General features: G+C 45.7%; 1 protein-coding gene across 4 annotated transcripts in view; it reads right to left on the bottom strand.

Annotated features, from left to right (window-relative positions):
* The window catches only part of LOC123763092 (caskin-2), a 439,015-nt gene that overhangs the window by 146,643 nt on the left and 267,002 nt on the right, over positions 1–25,370 (bottom strand). The window lies entirely within an intron of this gene.

Below are 25,370 nucleotides of genomic sequence, written 5' to 3'. Positions count from 1 at the left end.
ACCTTTTGGGTTTCCCAACGTGTCGCAGCGAGTGCTCGGACTCTCAATTTTTCTATAAAATACATACGAGTATACACGAATAATTTGTAATACGCGAACATACTGTCGGACACACACACACACACACACACACACACACTTGGAGTACACACACACACACACACACACACACACACACACACACACACACACACACACACACACACACACACACACACACACACACACACACACACACACACGGACCCTATGCTTTCTACACCCCATCAATACCTCTACACCCCCTCAACTCTATGCTCTCTAAACCCCGTCAACTCTATGCTCTCTACACCCCGTCAACTCTATGCTCTCTACACCCCCGTCACGCACACACGCACACACACACACACTTTGAATGCACTAGGAAGTGATGTGGTGGAAGCTGACTCCATACACAGTTTCAAATGTAGATATGATTGAGCCCAATAGGCTCAGGAATCTGTACACCAGTTGATTGACGGTTGAGAGGCGGAACCAAACGAGTCAAAGCTCAACCCTCGCAGCACAACTAGGTGAGTACACACACCTGTACCGAACACTAAGTACAACAAGGTCAGTACACACATTCTTCGCATCACTGGCCACCAACAACAGCCCCGTCCCTCCAATATTCTCCACACAACTAATAATAACATTAATGCTCATTTTTATCAATCATTTACGTCAATAAAACTTTTATTATATTGAAAATTAGTAGAATTTATTATTCCTTTGCCTGTATCAGTAAAGTTTATGCAGACTATAATTATTATTATTTTGCCAACCAGGCAAATATATAGCCAGATATATAGCCAAATATATAGCCAAATATATAGCCAAAAAAATCTTACTCTCATCCATTATTTCTTTCCCTTCATTTTTCCTTGTAGGTAGGTAGACCTCTAGCAACTATGGACAGAACGTACCAAATATGGACGGTTCTGTCCACAAAAGTCCCAGGCTTTGTGCTATCACATTTTGTGGACGGCGCGACAAAGAAGGAAACAACCAAACCTAACTTCTAGGTCTAGTATAGTACATATATGTACTAATTTAGGCCTATGACGCCATGTTAGGCCTAAGATTGCATATTTAAGTCTAGGACAGGTAAGGTTTATGGTTCGAGTCTGTGTGTGGATTAAGCCTTTAGAATTATAGTAAGTAATATGGGTTACTATTCTTTCCGGTGGATGGGTTGGTATTGGAGGAGGTTGGTATGGGAGGCGATCCGGAGGTTGGGTCTAAAACCTGAAAAAGGTTAGGTTAGGTTAGGTTAGGTTAGGTTAGGTTAGGTTAGGTTAGGTTAGGTATATACCCATCTTCATCATCGCTACTCTAAACATTCCTTAACTAACCCAACCTAACCCATCCTACCTGGAGCATACCTGGAGAGGGTTCTCCTTCATACCTGCTTGATGGGGTTCTGGGCGTTCTACTCCCCAAACCCGGCCCAAGGCCAGGCTTGACTTGTAAGAGCTTGGTTCACCAGGCTGTTGTTTGGAGCGGCTCTCGGGCCCACAGGTCTGTTCTGGGAGTTCTGGGAGTTCTTCAACTCCCCGAGCCCGGCCTGGGGCCAGGCTCGACTTGTGATAACTTGGTCCAACAGGCTGTTGCTTAGAGCGGCCCGCAGACCCACATATCCACTACAAACTGGTTGGTCCGGCACTTCTTGCAAGAACTTATCTTAGTACCTCTTGAATACATTCACCTTAGTTCCAGCAATATTTCTAGTGCTTGCTTGGAGGGTGTTGAACAGCTGTGGACCTCTGATGTTCAGACAGTGCTCTCTGATTGTGTCTATGGCATCTCTACTCTTCACCGGTTCTATTCTATTCTATGCCTAACCCAACCTAACGAAAATAAGATACAGAAGTATGTGTTTTATACCTGCCCGAAACGCTGCGCGTACTAGTGGCTTTACAAGATTGTAAATAGTATGTTATGTATTCTCACAAACCCAATGTATATAAATATTCTTGTATATAAATAAATAAATAATAAATAAATAAATATATGGAGTTTTTTATTATTATTATTTTCTACCACAAACGTGGCCACACATTTACAATGCTAACCAGCATATATACATTTTCTTCTGTCCTCCATAGACAGGGTTAGAGATCAGTTAAACATATAGTTCAGGGAATATATGGAGTGTACGAGGTGTGATGCCGGTACAGGTTTTAGATTCTACTGGAGTGGAGAGGCACCAAGCGGGGGTCATCAGTGACATCCCTGCTATCACACGTCCTTGGTCGACGGAGTCCATAGCAGAGAAGAGGGCAGCTAGGCAGGCAAAAACTGGCCCTGGGCTTTACGATACACATTCCTTCACATCTCCATATAGCACCAGGCCATGACCCTGACCTCCCTCACACAACACCTGCTCTGCCACACTTGCACCTGGATTGTACCTGGATGGGAGTTCTGGGAGTTCTTCTACTCCCCAAGAGCTTGGTCCAACAGGCTGTTCCCATGCTGTCAAATCATCCCAAAGAACGAAAAGCAATGTAAAGGATCTGGGTGTACTCATGTCGGAAGACCTTACCTTTAAAGGTCACAATAAAATAGTCGTCACAACTGCAAGAAAAATGACAGGTTGGATAACAAGAACCTTTCACACTAGAGATGCTATACCGATGATGATACTTTTCAAGACGCTAGTGCTCTCTCTCTAGAGTGGAGTACTGCTGCACAATGACAGCCCCTTTCAAACCTGGAGAAATTGCTGAACTGGAGAGCGTGCAGAGATCCTTTACTGCTAGAATCCACTCAGTAAAACATCTAAACTATTGGGACCGACTAAAATGCCTAAATCTGTAATCTCTTGAGCGCAGGCGGGAGAGATACATAATAATTTACACGTGGGGAGATATTAGAGGGGCTAATCCCAAACTTGCACACATAAATAACATCACATGAGACCAGAAGACATAGCAGGATGTGCAGAATACCCCTGTTGAAGAGCAGAGGTGCAACAGGTACTCTGAGAGAGAACTCTATCAACATCAGAGGCCCGAGACTGTTCAACACGCTTCCACTACACATAAGGGGCATAACTGGCAGACCCCTCACAGTATTCAAGAGAGAATTTGACAAACACCAAAGGATACCTGATCAACCAGGCTGTGATTTATACGTCAGGCTGCGAGCAGCCGCGTCCAACAGCCTGGTTGACCAGTCTAGCAACCAGAAGGCCTGGCCGAGGACAGGGCCGCGGGGACGTTGAGCCCCGAAATCATCGCCAGGTAACCACAAGGTAGGAGCGGCCAGCAAGCCCACATATCCACTATAGCCCGGTTGGTCCGGCACTTTCTACAGAAAACTGTCCAGTTTTTTCTTTAAGGCTTCCACTGTTGTTCAGACAATGTTTCTTATACTTGCTGGGAGAACCGGGGACCTCTGATGTTCATACAGTGTTCTCAGACTGTGCCTATGGCGCCTTTACTCCTCACTGGCTCCATTCTACATTTCCTTCCACATCGTTCACTCCAGTACGTTGTTATTTTACTGTGCAAATTTGGGACTTGCCCTTCCAGTATTTTTTTATGTATTATGTGACGCCTCTCTCGTCTCCTTTCCAAGGTTATCTTGAGGTTATCTTGAGATGATTTCGGGGCTTTAGTGTCCCCGCGGCCCGGTCCTCGACCAGGCCTCCACCCCCAGGAAGCAGCCCGTGACAGCTGACTAACACCCAGGTACCTATTTTACTGTTAGGTAACAGGGGCATAGGGTGAAAGAAACTCTGCCCATTGTTTCTCGCCGGCGCCCGGGATCGAACCTCGGAACCACAGGATCACAAGTCCAGCGTGCTGTCCGCTCGGCCGACCGGCTCCCAAGGAGCACATTGTGAGAGAGTAGAGACGGTCTCAAGATTGAGACATGAAAGGTCCGGCAGGTGTGTAATGACTACCTGCGCGGAACAAAACCAATGATCCTTTTTAGCAGCAGATGAGGCAGCAGCAGCAGCATCCTCCGTTAGCAGAGCGGAGCCATCAATTACCACGGTCATTTATCAAAGACAAAAATATACAGGAACACACGGGTGGATATTAGGAGGCCTAGCGGCTGAGTGGACAGCGCTCCTCGAGAATCGTAGTCCTAAGGGACCGGGGTCAGTTCCCGTTGGAGGCGGAAACAAATGGGCAGTTTCTTTCACCCTGATGCGCCTGTTCACCTAATAGTAAATAGCTACCTGGGAGTTAGACAGTTGCTACAGGCTGCTTCCTGAGGATGTGTGTGTGTGTGTGTGTACTCACCTAGTTGTACTCACCTAGTTGTGTCTGCAGGATCGAGCATGACTCTTGGATCCCGCCTTTCGAGCATCGGTTGTTTACAGCAATGACTCTTGTCCCATTTCCCTATCATACCTGGTTTTAAAATTATGAATAGTATTTGCTTCCACAACCTGTTCCTGAAGTGCATTCCATTTCCCCACTACTCTCACGCTAAAAGAAAACTTCCTAACATCTCTGTGACTCATCTGAGTTTCAAGCTTCCATCCATGTCCTCTCGTTCTGTTACTATTCCGTGTGAACATTTCGTCTATGTCTACTCTGTCAATCCCTCTGAGTATCTTATACGTTCCTATCATGTCCCCCCTCTCCCTTCTTCTTTCTAGTGTCGTAAGGCACAGTTCCCTCAGGCGCTCCTCATACCCCATCCCTCGTAGCTCTGGGACGAGTCTCGTTGCAAACCTCTGAACCTTTTCCAGTTTCATTATATGCTTCTTCAGATGGGGACTCCATGATGAGGCGGCATACTCTAAGACTGGCCTTACGTAGGCAGTGTAAAGCGCCCTAAATGCCTCCTTACTTAGGTTTCTGAATGATGTTCTAACTTTTGCCAGTGTAGAGTACGCTGCTGTCGTTATCCTATTTATATGTGCCTCAGGAGATAGATTAGGTGTTACGTCCACCCCCAGGTCTCTTTCACGCGTCGTTACAGGTAGGCTGTTCCCCTTCATTGAGTACTGTCCCTTTGGTCTCCTATCTCCTAGTCCCATTTCCATAACTTTACATTTGCTCGTGTTGAATTCCAGTAGCCATTTCTCTGACCATCTCTGCAACCTGTTCAGGTCCTCTTGGAGGATCCTGCAATCCTCATCTGTCACAACTCTTCTCATCAACTTTGCGTCATCCGCAAACATCGACATGTAGGACTCTACGCCTGTAAACATGTCGTTAACATATACAAGAAATAGAATTGGTCCCAGCACCGATCCTTCTCGCCCCTTACCGTAACTCTTTGGCTCCTTCCTGTTAGGTAGTTCCTTATCCATGCTAGGACCTTTCCCCCCACCCCCCGCCTGCCTCTCGAGCTTGAACAGCAGTCTCATGTGCGGTACTGTATCAAAGGCTTTTTGGCAGTCCAGAAATATGCAGTCTGCCCAATCATCTCTGTCCTGTCTTATCCTCGTTATTTTATCACGTTATGTGTGTGTGTGTGTTTGTGTGTGTGTGTGTGTGTGTGTGTGTGTGTGTGTGTGTGTGTGTGTGTGTGTGTGTGTGTGTGTGTGTGTGTGTGTGTGTGTGTGTGTGTGTGTGTTTTAGAGAGCAATATGTGTAGTAGACATAATAGAGGAATTATAGCTTGGATAGAAAGGCGGGGTCCAAGAGCTAATAGATCGATTCTGCAGGCATAAACAGTAAATGCAAATAGTATATATACACACACACACACACACACCTTCAGGAACCTGTACACCAGTTGAAAAAGACAGTTGAGAGGCGGAACCAAAGCGCCAGAGCTCAACCCTCGCAAGCACAAATAGGTGAGTACACACCAAATTCACAAAGTACATAAACAACAATTAATTATAAACGAGTTGCAATACTTCACCAGACAATTAACAAACACGCTAACACTAAAAAAAACAAAACAAATAGGCTGCTCACTCATAATTATTATTATTAACATCTTTATTGACAAAATTAATTACAATTTTGCCTAATCTGAGGATTTTGATAATGTATCAAAATGTATATAATGTAAATGTATCAAAAAGTCACTCATAATGTATATCTACGATACAAACCCACGACAGGACTCTCAAGTTTTTCTCCAGAATTTCACGCTAATATTTCCAAGACCGAGACCTGCGCAACCTTAAGGCGTCAATTTGAATATTAAGATAACAAGCACGAAAGTAATGGCCCCTCTCCCTCCCCTGAGGGCCGGCGTGCCCTGCACCACAGACCTTGACATGAATTGAACTCAAGTTATGCCTTTCTAACCATCTGGTTTATATATTCGTCCAAAAGGGCCCGAAATTACGAATATTACGTCAAAAATTTTTTTAAACTGGCTTCACTATACACATATGGTACATAGGGATAGATCAAATGTAATGATGATGATGTAACAAATATATATATTTAAATGTCATACTATGCTCTCCTGAGATAGTAAAGTTATCCCCTAAATATACTGAGTTTTCTACAAACATATGACCTGTAACAGAAAATGCTTCGGTGAAGGGAGTAACTAAAATATTTTCTATCTTATTCTATTTTTGTAGTGATTCGACTTTTTACCCAGCAGGCAAAATGTTCGAGCTTTGACTTGACGTTAAATCAGCTTTATTTACATTGAATGAACGTTAATGACGTTGATTCAGCGTTGTATTGCCATTACTCTTGGATATTGTGCCCACTGGGTACATAGGTGAAGACAGAAATGATAAAAACATTGTATTTCTTATACTCTGACAGAAAAATTATGTGATTACTCTTGGTCCTTAAAATATTCTAGTATACCTTACGAAGGAATTGCCAGAAAGGAATAATTACTGCACTGATCCCTTGCCAACGAAAAAGAACATTGACACAACCTTCTGTACGCAACTACACAAGGATCTAAATTATACATAAATATTTTAGAGGTTAAACAAGCAGTAATTGTTATTACATTTGAGCGAGAATACAGTGGGCAGAATATCTCTTGGATACTTTGCTCACTAGTGATACGTCTACTCTCCATGCCAAGTCGGGGCTTGACTTGTGAGCGTTTGGTCCAACAGGCTGGAGGGGTCCGCAGGCTCACATATCCACTAATTGAAATTGAAATTGAAATTGAAATTGAAATAAGTTTATTGAGGTAAAATACACACAAAGGGATGAGGTAGCTCAAGCTATTCTCACCCCACTCACTATACATATCCATATACACTATACATATCTCACTATACATATCCACTATAGTCCGCTTGGTCCGGCACTTCAAGAAAAAACTGGACAGTTTTCTACAGGAAGACTTTCCACTGTTTTCCGGCAATATTTCTTATACTTGTTGGGAGGATACTGATATAGTGTGGTATACATTTTATATGACTCAATTAAAATTAGGTGAGCGTGGATCATCTAATTTTCCTGTGCTCTAGTGGCAGCTACGGGGATGGCAAGTTCCATTGGGTAGCAGTTAGGTTACCTTGGGATCCTTCCCATTTAAGGCTAGTCCAGTGGCACAGTTGATAGAGCGACTGTCTGCCATACCGGAAGGCGGGCGTTCGAGGCTCCTAATGCCTAAGGTGAATGAAATAATCGACTGCCCGAGTAGACCAAAGCCGACCCGACCAGACAAAAGCCCGACCCGACCCAACGACAGCCAACCCCGCCCGAGTCAACACTTCCCGACTCCGCTTACCACCGTCACCTGGCTGACTGGTATGGGCTGACGGAAGCCCATTTCAGGGCAAATACGCTTCTTCCAACGACCTAAAAACCACTTACGGGTAATAGCAACGGCGGTAATGTGGCAGTGCGAGACCGCTAGTACCGCTCCCGAGTAGCTAACGAGACAAGAGACCTGAAGAGCACGGTGGCGTGCAAACTGAAACCGCAAGGGCTAACTTGACGTGGATTTAGAGCGTAGGCACGTAGTCAGGATTCCCGTCGTGCCATGCTGCAGGGGCCTCCTCCTCGACGTGTACAAATGACTTGTGGGGCAGCAGCTCCTCTTGATATTACTGTTTTATTTGAGTTCCTTCAGACATTTTATTATTGGCATCTGCGTAGCAACGTCTGTGGCAAGGGTAGATGAAGCAATACACCTGTGGCTCATATGACGACGAGGGCAGCTGTAGTCAACACCTGTGACGAGGGCGGCTGTAGTCAACACCTGTGACGAGGGTAGCTGTAGTCAACACCTGTGACGAGGGCGGCTGTAGTCAACACCTGTGACGAGGGTAGCTGTAGTCAACACCTGTGACGAGGGTAGCTGTAGTCAACACCTGTGACGAGGGTAGCTGTAGTCAACACCTGTGACGAGGGCAGCTGTGGTCAACACCTGTGACGAGGGTAGCTGTAGTCAACCTGTGACGAGGGTAGCTGTAGTCAACACCTGTGACGAGGGTAGCTGTAGTCAACACCTGTGACGAGGGCGGCTGTAGTCAACACCTGTGACGAGGGTAGCTGTAGTCAACACCTGTGACGAGGGTAGCTGTAGTCAACACCTGTGACGAGGGTAGCTGTAGTCAACACCTGTGACGAGGGCGGCTGTAGTCAACACCTGTGACGAGGGCGGCTGTAGTCAACACCTGTGACGAGGGTAGCTGTAGTCAACACCTGTGACGAGGGTAGCTGTAGTCAACACCTGTGACGAGGGTAGCTGTAGTCAACACCTGTGACGAGGGCGGCTGTAGTCAACACCTGTGACGAGGGTAGCTGTAGTCAACACCTGTGACGAGGGTAGCTGTAGTCAACACCTGTGACGAGGGCGGCTGTAGTCAACACCTGTGACGAGGGTAGCTGTAGTCAACACCTGTGACGAGGGTAGCTGTAGTCAACACCTGTGACGAGGGTAGCTGTAGTCAACACCTGTGACGAGGGTAGCTGTAGTCAACACCTGTGACGAGGGCGGCTGTAGTCAACACCTGTGACGAGGGCGGCTGTAGTCAACACCTGTGACGAGGGCGGCTGTAGTCAACAAGAAGACGGGACATACAATAACGTTAGCAAACTGTTAGCCAGAACAAAAGTATCTCAGGGAGCCCCAAGCCAAGCCAGTTGGTGTTGTAGATCTGACCAAAATATAACCTCACCTCCAGTCCATTATTGTCACACCCTAAATTTACAGACGACATAAGTGTTCCACAAGAGTACAATAAGCTTAGTCCAAAATTAATTACCTTAGTACAATCCACAATGCAAATACAATATTGAGGCAATGTGATAGGGTACCCTCCTCCAAGGGACCAGGCTGTGGTGGATATGTGGGCCTGCGGGCCGCTCCAAGCAACAGCCTGGTGGACCAAACTCTCACAAGTCAAGCCTGGCCTCGGGCTGGGCTTGGGGAGTAGAAGAACTCCCAGAACCCCATCAACCAGGTATCAACCAGGTACCTGGAGTAGGTGCTAGGATTTCTTCTATTACTTGTCTTGCGAGAACTTGATACACCTGATTGATGGGGGTTCTGGGAGTTCTTCTACTTCCCAAGCCAGGCCCGAAACCAGGCTTGACTTGTGAGAGTTTGGTCCACCAGGCTGTTGCTTGGAGCGGCCCGCAGGCCCACATACCCACCACAGCCCGGTTGGTCCGGCACTCCTCTACAATTCGATTCTCATCACATTGGCTCAGTATTTTCGCAAGTTAGTAAAAGCTTTACCAAATATTCTATAGTTGTCCGCTGTGTGTAGTGGACTGTCCAAGCTTGCACTGCCTCCTGACGTTGGCCTTACTGCCTTACTAACTGTTTATGTAATTACTTGTTTCAAATACAGGACTTCATTTTGCTGTAACTTAAACTAACACTGAGGTTCAGTTCCCGAACCCATTATGTATGTCCATAACCCCAGCCAGTTTGGTAATATTAACGTTTGCAAGGGTAAAGGACGGTGTAGCAGGCATGGAGACAAGTGTGGGAGAGGGCAGTCACTAACGATCCTCTTAACCCTGACATGAGCTCCTGTAGCGAGCATGACCCCGTGACCTCCCAACTCCTCATCATCCCCTCCCATCCCCCCGTCCCCAGTCCCTCCCCCACCCGTCCCCTCCCCTCCCCAACCTGTCCCCCCTTCCCCTACCCATCCCCGTGGACCAAGCAGTCTCACACTAGCTGGCTTCTAGTCAACTAGTACTCCGTGCATAGGTTTATTTACCCCCACCATAATGCCTCAAGCTGAGTCCAACAGCTTCACTGACCTGACCGTTAACCAGGAGGCCTGCTGAGAGGCCGGGCCGTGGGGGACACTGATCCACGTACTTGGAGCGTACCTACAGAGGGTTCTGTGAGTTTTTTGCTCCCGGAGCCCGGCCTGAGGCCAGGCTCGACTCGTGATAACTTGGTCCAACAGGCTGTTGCTTGGAACGGCCCGCAGGCTCACATATCCACTACAGCCTGGTTGGTCCGACACTTCTTGCAACAACTTGTCCAAGGAAGGGAATTATCAGGGGAAAGCGCCAAGCCACTACGACTATATAACACTGGGAAGGGGGGTCAGGATAAGGATTTGGGATGGGACGAGGAGAGAAGGAATGGTGCCCAACCACTTGGACAGTCGGGGATTGAACGTCGACCTGCATGAAGCGAGACCGTCGCTCTACCGTCCAGCCCAAGTGATTGGGACAACCTGTCCAAGTGCCTCTTGAATACATCCACCTTAGTTCCGGCAACATTTCTAATGCTTGCTGGGAGGGTGTTGAATAGCCGTGGACCTCTGATGTTCAGACAGTGCTCTCCGATTGTTCCTATGGAACCTCTACTCTTCAATGGTTCAACTCTGCATTTCCGTCCGTATCTTTCGCTCCAGTATGTTGTTATTTAACTGTGCAAATTTGGGACCTGGCCTTCAAGTATCTTCCAGGTACATATTATTTGCTACCTTTCTCGTCTCCTTTCCAGAGAGTACATTTTTGAGAGCTTCCAGACGGTCCCAATAATTTAGATGCTTTATCGTTTCTATGCGTACCGTATATGTTCTCTGTATTCCCTCTAATTCAGAGATCTCTCCCGCTCTGAAAGGGGAAGCGAGTACCGAGCAATACTCAAGACGGGACAGCACCAGTGATTTAAATAGTGTTAGCATTGCTGCGGGGTCTGCAGATTTGAACGGTCTCATAAACCATCCTATCATTTTCCTGGCCGCCGGTATATGTGATCGGTTATGTTCACTAAATGTCAGGTCGTCAGACATCATGATTCCCAGGTCCTTTACATGTTGCTTTTCTTCTATGCGTAGGTCTGATTGTGTCGTGTACCATACCTCAGCACCTGGAACTTATCACCGTTAAACATCATGTTATTTTCAGTTACCCAGGCGGGGTCTATTTTCAGAAAGGTCAAGCAGGTTTTTCTATACTTGTGAGGAAAAATTCCTCTTTCAGAAAGAAAGAGGGGTCCAAGGGGATCCATTTTCTGAAAGGTGGGGTCCAAGAGCTAACAACTCGATTCTGAAGGCACAAATAGTAAATACACATTCATACACACTCCACATCCCCCTCCCCCACCCCACCCCTCCGCCACTGCATATACACAACCGTTACCTTGAGGTTACCTTGAGGTGCATCCGGGGCTTAGCATCCTCGCGGCCCGGTCGTCGACCGTGTATAGTTTTAAATATACTACAAAGAGTCATTCGAATACAAGGCTCGACTGTTGGAAAGGTGAGGACTAGGGACTGAAACTGAGCCCTGTGCACACGCAGGCAGGGTGTAGTGTGGCTCCCACACTACACACACACACACACACACACACACACACACACACACACACACACACACACACACACACACACACACACAGGCTCAGGAATCTGTACACCTGTTGATTGACGGTTGAGAGGCGGGACCAAAGAGCCAGAGCTCAACCCCCGCAAACACAACTAGGTGAGTACACACACACACACACACACACACACACACACACACACACACACACACACACACACACACACACACACACACACACACACACACTACACACACACACACTACACACACACACACACACACACACACACACACACACACACACACACACACACACACTACACACACACACACTACACACACACACACACACACACACACACACACACACACTACACACACACACACACACACTACACACACACACACACACACACACACACACACACACACACACTACACACACACACACACACACACACTACACACACACACACTACACACACACACACTACACACACACACACACACACACACACACACACACACACACACACACACACACACACACACACACACACACACACTACACACACACACACTACACACACACACACACACTACACACACACACACACACACACACACACACACACACACACACACACACACACACACACACACACACACACACACACACATATACACCACAGAGGAAAAAAAAGGACACAAAAGTTGGTTACTCATGCCCCCCCCCCCCCTCCTCCAGCGACCATATAGGAGGGGAAAAAAGGAAAATACAAAATGGAAGAAAATAATAATTAAAGAACGGATCTGAATGATGGCTGTTTGATATTGAAGCAAAATAAGCAAACAAACAAAAATCTGTTTATAGTGTCTACTCAAAACATTTTGTAAAAAAAAAAAAAAAAAATGTGAACGCTGCGTTAAAGCAAACAGCGGTCGGTTGTTTTCAAGACCTTGGTCCAGATTCACGAAGCAGTTAAGCAAGCACTTACGAACCTGTACATCTTTTCTCAATCTTTTGGCGGCTTTGTTTACAATTATTATATAGTTAATAAGCTCCGAAGCACCAGGAGGCCGTTTATAACAAAAACAACAGTTGACTGGCAAGTTTTCATGCTTGTAAACCGTTTAATAAATGTAACCAAAGCCGTCAAATATTGAGGAAAGATGTACACGTTCGTAAGTACTTGCGTCACTGCTTCGTGAATCTGGCCCCTTATGGTCAAAATCTGTGATGACCGGCAAGTCATTCCTAAGCTAACGGCCACATCTCCTGGAGACTGGCAGCTGTGAGCGTGTCTTGCTGCTGCAACGATCACCAGACTCCTACTCTTACTGGTCAACGTGGAGCGTGAGAGAGAGAGAGAGAGAGAGAGAGAGAGAGAGAGAGAGAGAGAGAGAGAGAGAGAGAGAGAGAGAGAGAGAGAGAGAGAGAGAGAGAGAGAGAGAGAGGGAGGGAGAGAAGGAGAGATGAAAGATAAACAAGGAATTAGCTACGAGAGATGTATGACTCGTTCAAATGAGAAGCTCGCTGCTACGAGAAATGTAAGATAAAAATGAACACAGATGCTACTGAGCTATTACTCATACTGCTACTAGTAACAATAATAATATTAAAAATAATAATAATAATAATAATAATAATATAACACAATAACACACGAAGGAGCAAGATGAAGACTGGATGTGTTGAACCATGACGTCAAATGGCGCGAAATCCGATTTTCTAATGTAAACACAGCCAACTTGGCGGGCTTTTGAGGTGCGTTCGGAACATAAATAATATTATATATATATATATATATATATATATATATATATATATATATATATATATATATATATATATATATATATATATATATATATATATATATTAACAGCTTTTCTTAGGGGTCGATTAAATGTTCTCGATGGAAATGTCCTCAGCAAAAGACAATAGGCTATAATAAATAATATACACATAGTAGGAGGTATAGTATAGAAAGGCGCTCTGAGGCAAGTCATGGGGAGGCCAAGGACCTGTGTGGGACACAAGTGAAGCCTGCAGCTTCCTTCAGCTCCAGCTCGATATTGGAAACTGTCAAAAGAGTGTGGCGCTCCTTCTCAAAGATAAGGAAGTGGGGGGGGGGGGGGGGGGGGGGAAGAGAGAAGAAGAAAAACCGGGCGCTGATTCACGTCTCTTCCGCTTCTCATTTATACCTTCAGATGTTCAGAAGGCATACTAACCTTCAAAGACGCTTCCCCAGCTTGAAAAGCTTCACTAATTAAGACGCCAGACGGTAAGCTCAAAGAGTGTTTCATCAACAAAGACGGATTTTTTGTTTTTCAAAATGAGTTTCATCTGCAAGAACTTTCACCTGAAAACTTTTGTCAACTGAATCTCCGACGATCAGAGTTTATCACAGAAGACAACAATGAAATGTACAAAATACTAAGGCTACATTGCGATCCTGTCTTCAGTGAACCCCAGAACACAATGAAGATCAGTGATCTAAAGAAATTCTTCATGAGTGTGATACCAACATCGAACTGTATATCAGATGACACCCTAACCTCACAGGACCTTGAAGTAGCCATAGACAGCCTGCTCATGTACTCTAGGCACGGGGTCTGCACCAGGCTCAGACTCCGGGAATTCTATATTCATAAATATTTGCAAAAAAAAACATTATCACAGATCCTAAACATCTTTTGGAGACGGATACTGGTATTATCCCAGACATACTTAAAACAACGGATAATGTGCCACTTCACACGGGACTTAGTAAAGTAGATGCAAAAAATTATACTCCAGGAACCCTAACATTACACAAAAAACTTTGAATGAGTGCTGAGAAGATCACACAACACATGACATCACAGTGTCTACAGAACCCTGAGAACAGGGCGCTCCTGCCTCTCCCAAGTGCTAGATCAGCTCCTGCCTCTCACAAGTGCTAGATCAGCTCCTGCCTCTCTCAAGTGCTAGATCAGCTCCTGCCTCTCCCAAGTGCTAGATCAGCTCCTGCCTCTCTCAAGTGCTAGATCAGCTCCTGCCTCTCACAAGTGCTAGATCAGCTCCTGCCTCTCACAAGTGCTAGATCAGCTCCTGCCTCTCACAAGTGCTAGATCAGCTCCTGCCTCTCACAAGTGCTAGATCAGCTCCTGCCTCTCACAAGTGCTAGATCAGCTCCTGCCTCTCACAAGTGCTAGATCAGCTCCTGCCTCTCCCAAGTGCTAGATCAGCTCCTGCCTCTCACAAGTGCTAGATCAGCTCCTGCCTCTCACAAGTGCTAGATCAGCTCCTGCCTCTCACAAGTGCTAGATCAGCTCCTGCCTCTCACAAGTGCTAGATCAGCTCCTGCCTCTCTCAAGTGCTAGATCAGCTCCTGCCTCTCACAAGTGCTAGATCAGCTCCTGCCTCTCACAAGTGCTAGATCAGATCCTGCCTCTCACAAGTGCTAGATCAGCTCCTGCCTCTCACAAGTGCTAGATCAGCTCCTGCCTCTCACAAGTGCTAGATCAGCTCCTGCCTCTCACAAGTGCTAGATCAGCTCCTGCCTCTCACAAGTGCTAGATCAGCTCCTGCCTCTCACAAGTGCTAGATCAGCTCCTGCCTCTCACAAGTGCTAGATCAGCTCCTGCCTCTCACAAGTGCTAGATCAGCTCCTGCCTCTCTCAAGTGCTAGATCAGCTCCTGCCTCTCACAAGTGCTAGATCAGCTCCTGCCTCTCACAAGTGCTAGATCAGCTCCTGCCTCTCACAAGTGCTAGATCAGCTCCTGCCTCTCACAAGTGCTAGACCAAATTTTTCTCATCCACATATCAGACATAGACAAGGATGCAAACTATAGTACTATTTCATCCTAACAGATGACACGGATTAACATGAGAGCATCAACAATATACGTGTAGAGGTCACAGCAAACATTTGATCTGATGATAATCAGGACCCGGATTCACGAAGCAGTTACGGGAGTACTTACGAACGTGAACATCTTTCCTCAATCTTTGACGGCTTTGGTTACATTTATTAAACAACTTACAAGCATGAAAACTTGCCAATCAACTGTTGTTATTGTTATAAACAGACTTCTGGTGCTTCGGAGCTCAGTAACTGTTTAATAATTGTAAACAAAGCCGCCAAAGATTGAGAAAAGAGGTACAGGTTCGTAAGTGTTTGCGTAACTGCTTCGTGAATCTGGCCCCCTGGCCTTTGAATGGGACACACAAAACATGTTTAATGAGGATAAATTCCAGCGAAAATATGCAGGTGAAAACGGCGATGTATCATATTTTACACAAATCCATCTGCAGTTTGAAAAATACGATGAATATTGGAAATGTGACTCTTGACGGTTATTTTTTTAGCGTAATTCAGGGTGATTGTATTTTATAACCCCATCTCGACAATGAGCAATCTTGAAAACTCCAGCGGCGGGCTTTTCCCACCGGCCTAGTTACTTGGGTTCTATCTATCCCGGCCTATCTATGTAGGCCTACCGAGAGCAGTGGAGGAACTCCGTCCTTCCGCTAAACCACTTTCCTCTGCCCCTGTTGTAACCACAGGCGAAGGGTGAGACTGGTGACTTATATTTTATGGTTCCAGGTGGTTGTAACCTGAACGCCTTGAGGAGTCCAGAGAAGGCATGGACAAGTAATATTTATAGCTCCGTACCCACTAGCTGATATCTGAGACGGAGCAGGGTATGCAGAGAGGGGGGGAGGAGGGAAGGAAGGAGAGAAAAGGCGGAGAGAAGGATAACAGAGAAGAGGGAAAGAAGAGAGGGGGGAGAGGCCTAGTGTCTGACCATTACAACAACAACAACATCAACCAACATCACTCCAAAAACAATTGAAGTCATGTTAAGCGTCTCCTGATGGGACTGTGAGATACGAATTATGAATTAGAAGGTAGCACCCGTCTTAATGAGTCGTCTGAGTGGGCAAGATGGACGGTACCCATGGAAGGGGAGTTCGGCGAGAGGGGGAACCCATGGAAGGGCAGGAAGGCGGGAGGGGTGGGCAAATTCATTTGAGTGAGGGAGGGGAAGAGAGGGGGGGGGGGGGGATGGTAAAGGAAATAGAGATACAAGAGAAGAAATACGTCTGGAAATGACTCCGATGATGAAATGACTATATTTCGCTCATTTCCAAACGTATTTCTTATAAACGTATAATATATATATATATATATATATATATATATATATATATATGGCATAACATGATACATAACATGATATATATATATATATATATATATATATATATATATATATATATATATATATATATATATATATATATATATATATATATATATGGCATAACATGATACATAACATGATATATATATATATATATATATATATATATATATATATATGGCATAACATGATACATAACATGACATAACATACAGACATAACATGATACCTATATATATATATATATATATATATATATATATATATATATATATATATATATATATATATATATATATATATATATATATAACCGAACGTTCGGAACACGCTATCACTTATCAACACACTATCAATTATCAACACACTCAATTATCATTATCAACTAATGATAATTTTCGTGTTGAAACACGAAAACGTTCGGAATTTTCGTTAATTAATTACTTAAGAATAAATTAAGAATAAAAACGCAAGAAAGTGATATACGAAGTATATAGAAATACTGATAATATTGCCGGGAATTCCCTGCAATGGAAGCCAGAAGATCCAGACATAACATGATACCTAAATATAACATTACCAAAAATATACCATAAAACACTTAGGGAAGATTTTTAGAACACGTCAATGGGTTAAATAAGATGCCAGAATTTCACATTTTTTTCTTCACTACGATGTAGAAGGTTTCTGGAAGCACAACAGAACATGCTAGTTCATTCCAACTGTAATAGCAGATGCTATCAGGACTTCAGTATGGTAGAGGTTAAATAAACCACTTTTGCACATGTTGTCGAGATAACGAGATAAGCCAGCATCGACCAACCTTTCTTAGGAAGCCTTGTGCCTCTTTATGCTTGACTCAGCCCAGAAGACGTGACTTACAGCAAACATTAATCAATACGGTTTGATTGTAGCTGGGTGTATGTAGCCTTCAGAAGCCTTGTGCCTCTTTATGCTTGACTCAGCCCAGAAGACGTGACTTACAGCAAACATTAATCAATACTGTTTGATTGTAGCTGGGTGTATGTAGCCTTCAGAAGCCTTGTGCCTCTTTATGCTTGACTCAGCCCAGAAGACGTGACTTACAGCAAACATTAATCAATACTGTTTGATTGTAGCTGGGTGTATGTAGCCTTCAGAAGCCTTGTGCCTCTTTATGCTTGACTCAGCCCAGAAGACGTGACTTACAGCAAACATTAATCAATACTGTTTGATTGTAGCAGGGTGTATGTAGCCTTCAGAGTGAACCGAGAAGAGGCTCAGTTGACAATGTACATTAAAGCAAAACTAGTTTTGTGTTAAGGTTGTGAAATGTTTAAGAAAGAATTTAAAGAGTTAGCTGGATTTGGGTTTATGGCCTATCAACCTTTTAGAAGTTTGTTAAGGCCACGGCAATACCTCACTGACCAGCCAGCAGGTGTATTCGGTGTATTTACACCGAATACAGTAGACTCTCGGTGTATATACGCGCTTGAAATGGGGTGCAAGAGGCATGGCAGGATGTGCAGAATACCCCCGTTGAAGAGCAGAGGTGCAACAGGTACTATCAGAGAGAACTCTGTCAACATCAGAGGCCCGAGACTGTTCAACACGCTTCCACTACACATAAGGAGCACAACTGGCCGACCCTTGTGTTCAAGAGAGAATTTGATAAACACCTCCAAAGCACATCTGATCAACCAGGCTGTGAATCCTACGTCGGGCTGCGAGCAGCTGAGACTAACAGCCTGGTTGACCAGACAACCAACCAGGATGCCTGGTCAGAGACCGGTCCGCAAGGACATTGATCCTCGGAACCAACACAAGATAAATGAGAGTGGGACGTGGCCCGTCCTGGACTTGGACTTTAATGGGTCCAGGGCGGACCAAACCATGTCACCGTCATCTCACAGGAGCAGGTTGGGCTCTGTACCAGCTTCATAACAATGGAATGATCTAAAAGCTACATAGAATACACTTTTCTGATTAAATTGAAGTGAATTACATGAGTGTACACGACCTGTGTGTGTGTGTGTGTGTGTGTGTGTGTATATATACACGACATGAGAGTGTGTGTACACCACACGTGTCCTGTACACCCACATGTCCTGTACACCACACGTGGGTGTACAGGGAACCTGCAAAGGTCAACAACCTTCACCGTCTTCCGGAGTTAAAGGTCAGGAGAGATACCCACCGCACCCTGCGCCCCGCCCCGCCCCGCCCCGCCCCGACCTGCCACACTCTTCACGGAGCCAATTACCTTGTGTAATGTCTCTTACTGTTATGCGGGTCAGCAGGGATAACGGGGGTCAGCAGGGATAACGGTACCTTAAAAACATTAATGTAAGGCCGCCTGAGTGTGGCGAAGGTGCGCCCGGCGGTGCTTTACATAGAGCAAGGGACCCAGGGAACGTCCAGACACATGAATGCCCACAAACGGTCTCGTATTAAGGTAGCATACCTGGAGCATACCTGGAGAGGGTTTCGAGAGACCTTCTACTCCCCGGGGCCAGGTCTCACTCACAAGATGCCACCCCCCATGTGAGGGGGGGGGTCAGCAACCCCTCATGCACAAGACACTTTCTTAAGCCGATCATGCAGGCTTAGACCTGGCCGCTGATGCGTCTTACGAGTCCCTGGTTAGAGTCACGTGCCGGGCCCTTCTCTCCGTGTGTCACGCTGCTCGACATGACCTACTCTACCCCCTCTCACCCCCACTCACTCCTCTGCTTCTCACCCCCCTGACCTTGGTGGCAGGTTCATATCCGGTTGGCGAGGAACACTGCACGTCCTCGCCTCTGTCAGAAAGCCTTCGTCACTACCACTGTCATGCGGTGGACGGTTCGTGACGGATGAGAACCCAAGGGGGAGGAGGAGATGGAGACGGACTTCTTGAGACAGGACGGGAAGCTGAGGAAGGTAGGAAAGAAACCCGAGGGAGACAGAAGAGGAACTTGAGAGAAGGTAGTGAGGGGAAACTTGAGGGGAAGACAGGAGAGGGGCAATGAGGTACCTGACACTTAGAAGCATCTACAGTCGACCATCTACGCTCCTGATTTCCCCCCCCCCCCTCTCTCTCTCTCTCTCTCTCTCTCTCTCTCTCTCTCTCTCTCTCTCTCTCTCTCTCTCTCTCTCTCTCTCTCTCTCTCTCTCTCTCTCTCTCTCTCTCTTTCTTCCCTATGATCCTATTCCCCTTCACTCCTATCATCACGCTCCCTCACCGGCCAGCCCTCCCCTCACTCATACACCAGCCCTCCCCTCACTCATACACCAGCCCTCCCCTCACTCATACACCAGCCCTCACCTCACTCATACACCAGCCCTCCCCTCACTCATACACCAGCCCTCCCCTCACTCATTCACCAGCCCTCACCTCACTCATACACCAGCCCTCCCTTCACTCATACACCAGCCCTCACCTCACTCATACACCAGCCCTCACCTCACTCATACACCAGCCCTCACCTCACTCATACACCAGCCCTCACCTCACTCATACACCAGCCCTCACCTCACTCATACACCAGCCCTCACCTCACTCATACACCAGCCCTCACCTCACTCATACACCAGCCCTCCCCTCACTCATACACCAGCCCTCACCTCACTCATACACCAGCCCTCCCCTCACTCATACACCAGCCCTCCCCTCACTCATACACCAGCCCTCCCCTCACTCATACACCAGCCCTCCCCTCACTCATACACCAGCCCTCCCCTCACTCATACACCAGCCCTCCCCTCACTCATACACCAGCCCTCCCCTCACTCATACACCAGCCCTCCCCTCACTCATACACCAGCCCTCACCTCACTCATACACCAGCCCTCACCTCTATCGGCTTCTTACCCATAGTTTAAATGAGTAAGTAACATTATAACATCAAGACAGGACCTGCACAACAAAAACCATCGCTGTGAACCATTTATGTGCCTCTGTAATCCTTTACACCACCGCCCACGGGATGGGTATGGGGTGCATAATAAAGAAATTGGAAAAACAAATGAAATAAACACACATGATAAAATATTAATAACGAATTAAGAAATAAGAAAATCTGTCTTAAGGATTATGTTGACGGCATAGAACTGTTTAAATGCTGACAAAGTTTGAGGAAGTGGAAAGGAAATTTGAACAAACAAAAAGTAAAGAAAATAATCTACCACAATAAACCACAGAACACCTTAAAGGAATGTATTGCTACAAAAAAATCTAATCATGATATACTTTTAGCCTTCATCAGTCTTACCTACTGGCCTGTGTATGACCCTGCTTGCCTGACAGCCTGCCTGCCTGCCTGACAGCCTGCCTGCCTGCCTGACAGCTTGACAGCCTCCTTACAGCCTGCCTGCCTGACAGCCTGCCTGCCTGCCTGCCTGCCTGACAGCCTGTCAATTTTGTCCGGTCTCCCGTCACGTGGACAACGACTCTATCCACCGTAAAACACAAATCAAATGTCCGGGACTCTGGCCAGCAGTCACAATAAAACAATCCACACATTAAACAACAACAACAAAGACGCAAGAGTTACGACACGAAGCGTAACGAGAATACGCCACATCGTAAAAAAAAAAGAGTCATACTTTATAGCACCTTTTATATACATATAAATAACAGCGGCATTAATCCCATCGGCTCATTGGCCGTTAAATGACGTTAATTCAACGCGTTCGTAGTTAATTACGACCATGTGACTTTAAACGAGACAAACTGGACCCTCGAGTTAAAGTGACCAGGTTGACGCCTCCGCTCACTTAAGTGTATATCACCGCAATACAACATACTCTTGCATACATTATACTGTTGCCAAATCTATTCTACTCTTTCAATATCCACCCGACTCTTGCAAGCGCGAACACTCTCCATATAATATCGACCTCACACGCCAACCTACCGAACTGCTCTGATCAGCAATTTTCTAGGCCCCCCCCCAAAAAAGCTAATGATATATTAATTAGCAAGGGTCGGGTGGGCACCTTGTCAGTTTGAGCTATGCATAATTACGGTTGCCTAGCCGTAATTATCACCATACACAACAGAGAGTGCGTCCCAAGCCGTAACCCCGTCACGGAAGAGCAGGGATTTAGTGCATGAAACTACTGCTGTGTTTTGGCTTTTGTTAGTTTTGTAGGTATAGGGGGTGTCTGCTTTAATAATTATGATTCAAGTTGTTGTTGTTGTTGTTGTTGTTGTTGTTGTTGTTGTTGTTGTTGTTGTTGTTGTTGTTGTTGCTGCTGCTGCTGCTGCTGCTGCTGCTGCTGCTGCTGCTGCTGCTGCTGCTCTCTCTCTCTCTCTCTCTCTCTCTCTCTCTCTCTCTCTCTCTCTCTCTCTGTCTCTCTCTCTCTCTCTCTCTCTCTCTCTCTCTCTCTCTCTCTCTCTCTGTCTCTCTCTCTCTCTCTCTCTCTCTCTCTCTCTCTCTCTCTCTCTCTCTCTCTCTCTCTCTCTCTGTCTCTCTCTCTCTCTCTCTCTCTCTCTCTCTCTCTCTCTCTCTCTCTCTCTCTCTCTCTCTCTCTCTCTCTCTCTCTCTCTCTCTCTCTCTTTCGAGAGAGAGAGAGAGAGAGAGAGAGAGAGAGAGAGACAGAGAGGAATTTGCAATGGATTGGATATAACCCCAAATCTGTTTGTAAAAATCCACATACGCAGAATAACAGCAGATGCATTTGGAATATTGGCCTACGTCTACGTTCCCTTCAGAACCTGGAACAAAGGGGCTTTCTGGGGCCCTATACACAGCAAAGGTGAGACCCACTCTTTAATATGCATCCGGGCCCGGAACCCCCCTCACCTGATAAAAGAGGCGAGGAAAACTAGAAAATGTCCAGAGTTAAGCAACGAGACTCGTTCCTGATCTGAAGGGACTGAGCTACGAGGATGGACTGTGAGACGAATTAGACCTTAAGACACTGGATAAAAAAGAGAGAGAGAAAAGGAGGAGGGACATGACACCATCTCGGATACTATCTGATAGTACATATAATCTGTACTATCTCTTATCTTTAAATCCAACATTATGTCTGTAACTCAATGTATGTACCTTTATCTGAATAAAAAATCTTATCTAATCTAATCTAATGGAAACTGACGAAGTAAACCAAGCAGCGTTGTTCAGAGCCAGGAACAGCCCAATGAGTGGTCAGAGATGGAAACTATAGATACGACTGAGTCAGAGACGTCAGAAAGAACTTTTTCAGTGTTAGGAGCTGCCAATAAGTGGAATAAGTTAGGCGTAGAAGTCTCTAACTCGATTCTTAGACTCGGAGTGTAAGCTAACTCGATTCTAAATTTTAAATGGAAATATGGTTAAAAATGTGAGATATGAGTCACTGTACTCACCTATTTGTGCCTGCAGGATCGAGCATTGACTCTTGGATCCCGCCTTATCTAAGGCGGAATTAATCTAAGAACGTTGGGAAGGCGGGACTAGGAGCCCAGGTCGACCCCTGCAAGGTCATCAAGTGAATACTGTACATGTACGTAAACACACACACACACACACACACACACACACACACACACACACACACACACACACACACACACACACACACACACACACACACACACACACACACACACCTAGCTCTAAACGCGGGCACTGGAGGCCACAGCCACTCACAATTTAAATATTTATGACAAACTAAGAATGTGTCGCCAGGATACATGACTACTCCTGTGTCCTCAATACCTAAACACACATGCCGAATGTAAAAGAATTTACATGACAAATCCTGTCAATCTAATTCAGGACAATGTACCTTAAAATCACTCTACAGTACAGCCCCCTCCGAAATGTTGTTTATTTCCCCTGCTGTTGTATCTCTGTGGGCAGAGACAGAACCACGTAGATAGACGGGGAAAGTAGGAAAGAATATTAATGTTTTCCCATTGTTGGCATCTGTGGCCAGATCAAGGATTTCTTCCCCCGTCCGCTGGCCGCAGTCATCTACCCCCTGGATGCCCTCGACCAGGAAGGGTTTCTCTCCCCAATATTACTCATTCCAGGCTCAATTCTAGCCTGGAAACTTTGTACCAATTAGATCCTTTTGCATCAAAGGTGTTTCCAGACCTTTACCCCGGGTAAACCTCCGGCGCTGGGAAGCCCTGATATACCTGGACGTATTTCCCGGGCTTTCCGGTGCGACATCGGCGAAGGTGAAGAGAAAGCTGTGAGGAATGAAAAACGAGACTGTCTTCTTCCAGGATTCCAACGTGGGATCTCTTGATCCAATGCCGAACACGATGCCACTCAACCTCGATTTACGCTCGAGAAAATGTAATTACGGCATGGTAGGAGACGGGACATCTAAGAGGCCTTCAATCGTGATTGGGGCGAGAAGGGCGGATACATGCCTACATGTATTTGTTGGGGGGCTTGGCTTTGGCGCCTAAGCCCTGGGAGGCTTCACCTACAACGTTAGGTGAAGCCTCCCAACGTTAACCTTGCAATATTCATCCTGCAATTGTATATAGATCTCAGGACCTTATCCAGTTTCTTTTCTTTTTACGTTTTACAAGATATGGAGCTGCATATTCTTGGACTGGTCTCACGTTAGTTGAGTACAGTCTTGTAAAACCTTCTTTACCTAGGTTCTCTCATCGTGACAAATGCCAGTGATATTATAATGTTTTTAAACTTGGTATAATGTCTGCCCCAAATACCTATTCATATCCGGGGTATGGAAGGGAATTAGGAGAAAGCACCAAGCCACGACGACTGTATATCACTGGGAAGGGGTTATCTTGAGATGATTTCGGGGCTTTAGTGTCCCCGCGGCCCGGTCCTCGACCAGGCCTCCACCCTCAGGAAGCAGCCCGTGACAGCTGACTAACACCCAGGTACCTATTTTACTGCTATTACTCCATTTTACTCCATTTTTATGGCGCCCTCCCAGCTGTTCCCCCCCCCCACCCCCCCCAACACACAAACAACACGCGGCCAAAGAGGTAAACATACAAGGCACCGTTCTTTATGTATTTTGTTTTTTATAATGAATGTTGAAGGGTGAGGGAACTAGGTGAGTACCTAACCTTGCGACCTTGTATGGTGGTATATACTGAGATATATGGTGTATGGTGGTATATACTGAGATATATGGTGTATGGTGGTATATACTGAGATATATGGTGTATGGTGGTATATACTGAGATATATGGTGTATGGTGGTATATACTGAGATATATGGTGTATGGTGGTATATACTGGAATATATAGTGTATGGTGGCATATACTGAGATACATGGTGTATGGTGGTATATACTGAGATATATGGTGTATGGTGGTATATACTGAGATATATGGTGTATGGTGGTATATACTGAGATATATGGTGTATGGTGGTATATACTGAGATATATGGTGTATGGTGGTATATACTGGAATATATAGTGTATGGTGGCATATACTGAGATACATGGTGTATGGTGGTATATACTGAGATATATGGTGTATGGTGGTATATACTGAGATATATGGTGTATGGTGGTATATACTGAGATATATGGTGTA

Source organism: Procambarus clarkii, chromosome 5, assembly GCF_040958095.1.
Source record: "Procambarus clarkii isolate CNS0578487 chromosome 5, FALCON_Pclarkii_2.0, whole genome shotgun sequence".
Taxonomy (NCBI): Eukaryota; Metazoa; Arthropoda; class Malacostraca; order Decapoda; family Cambaridae; genus Procambarus; species Procambarus clarkii.
Note: the sequence above shows the minus strand (reverse complement) of the source record. Positions and strands in the feature narration are given on the sequence as shown.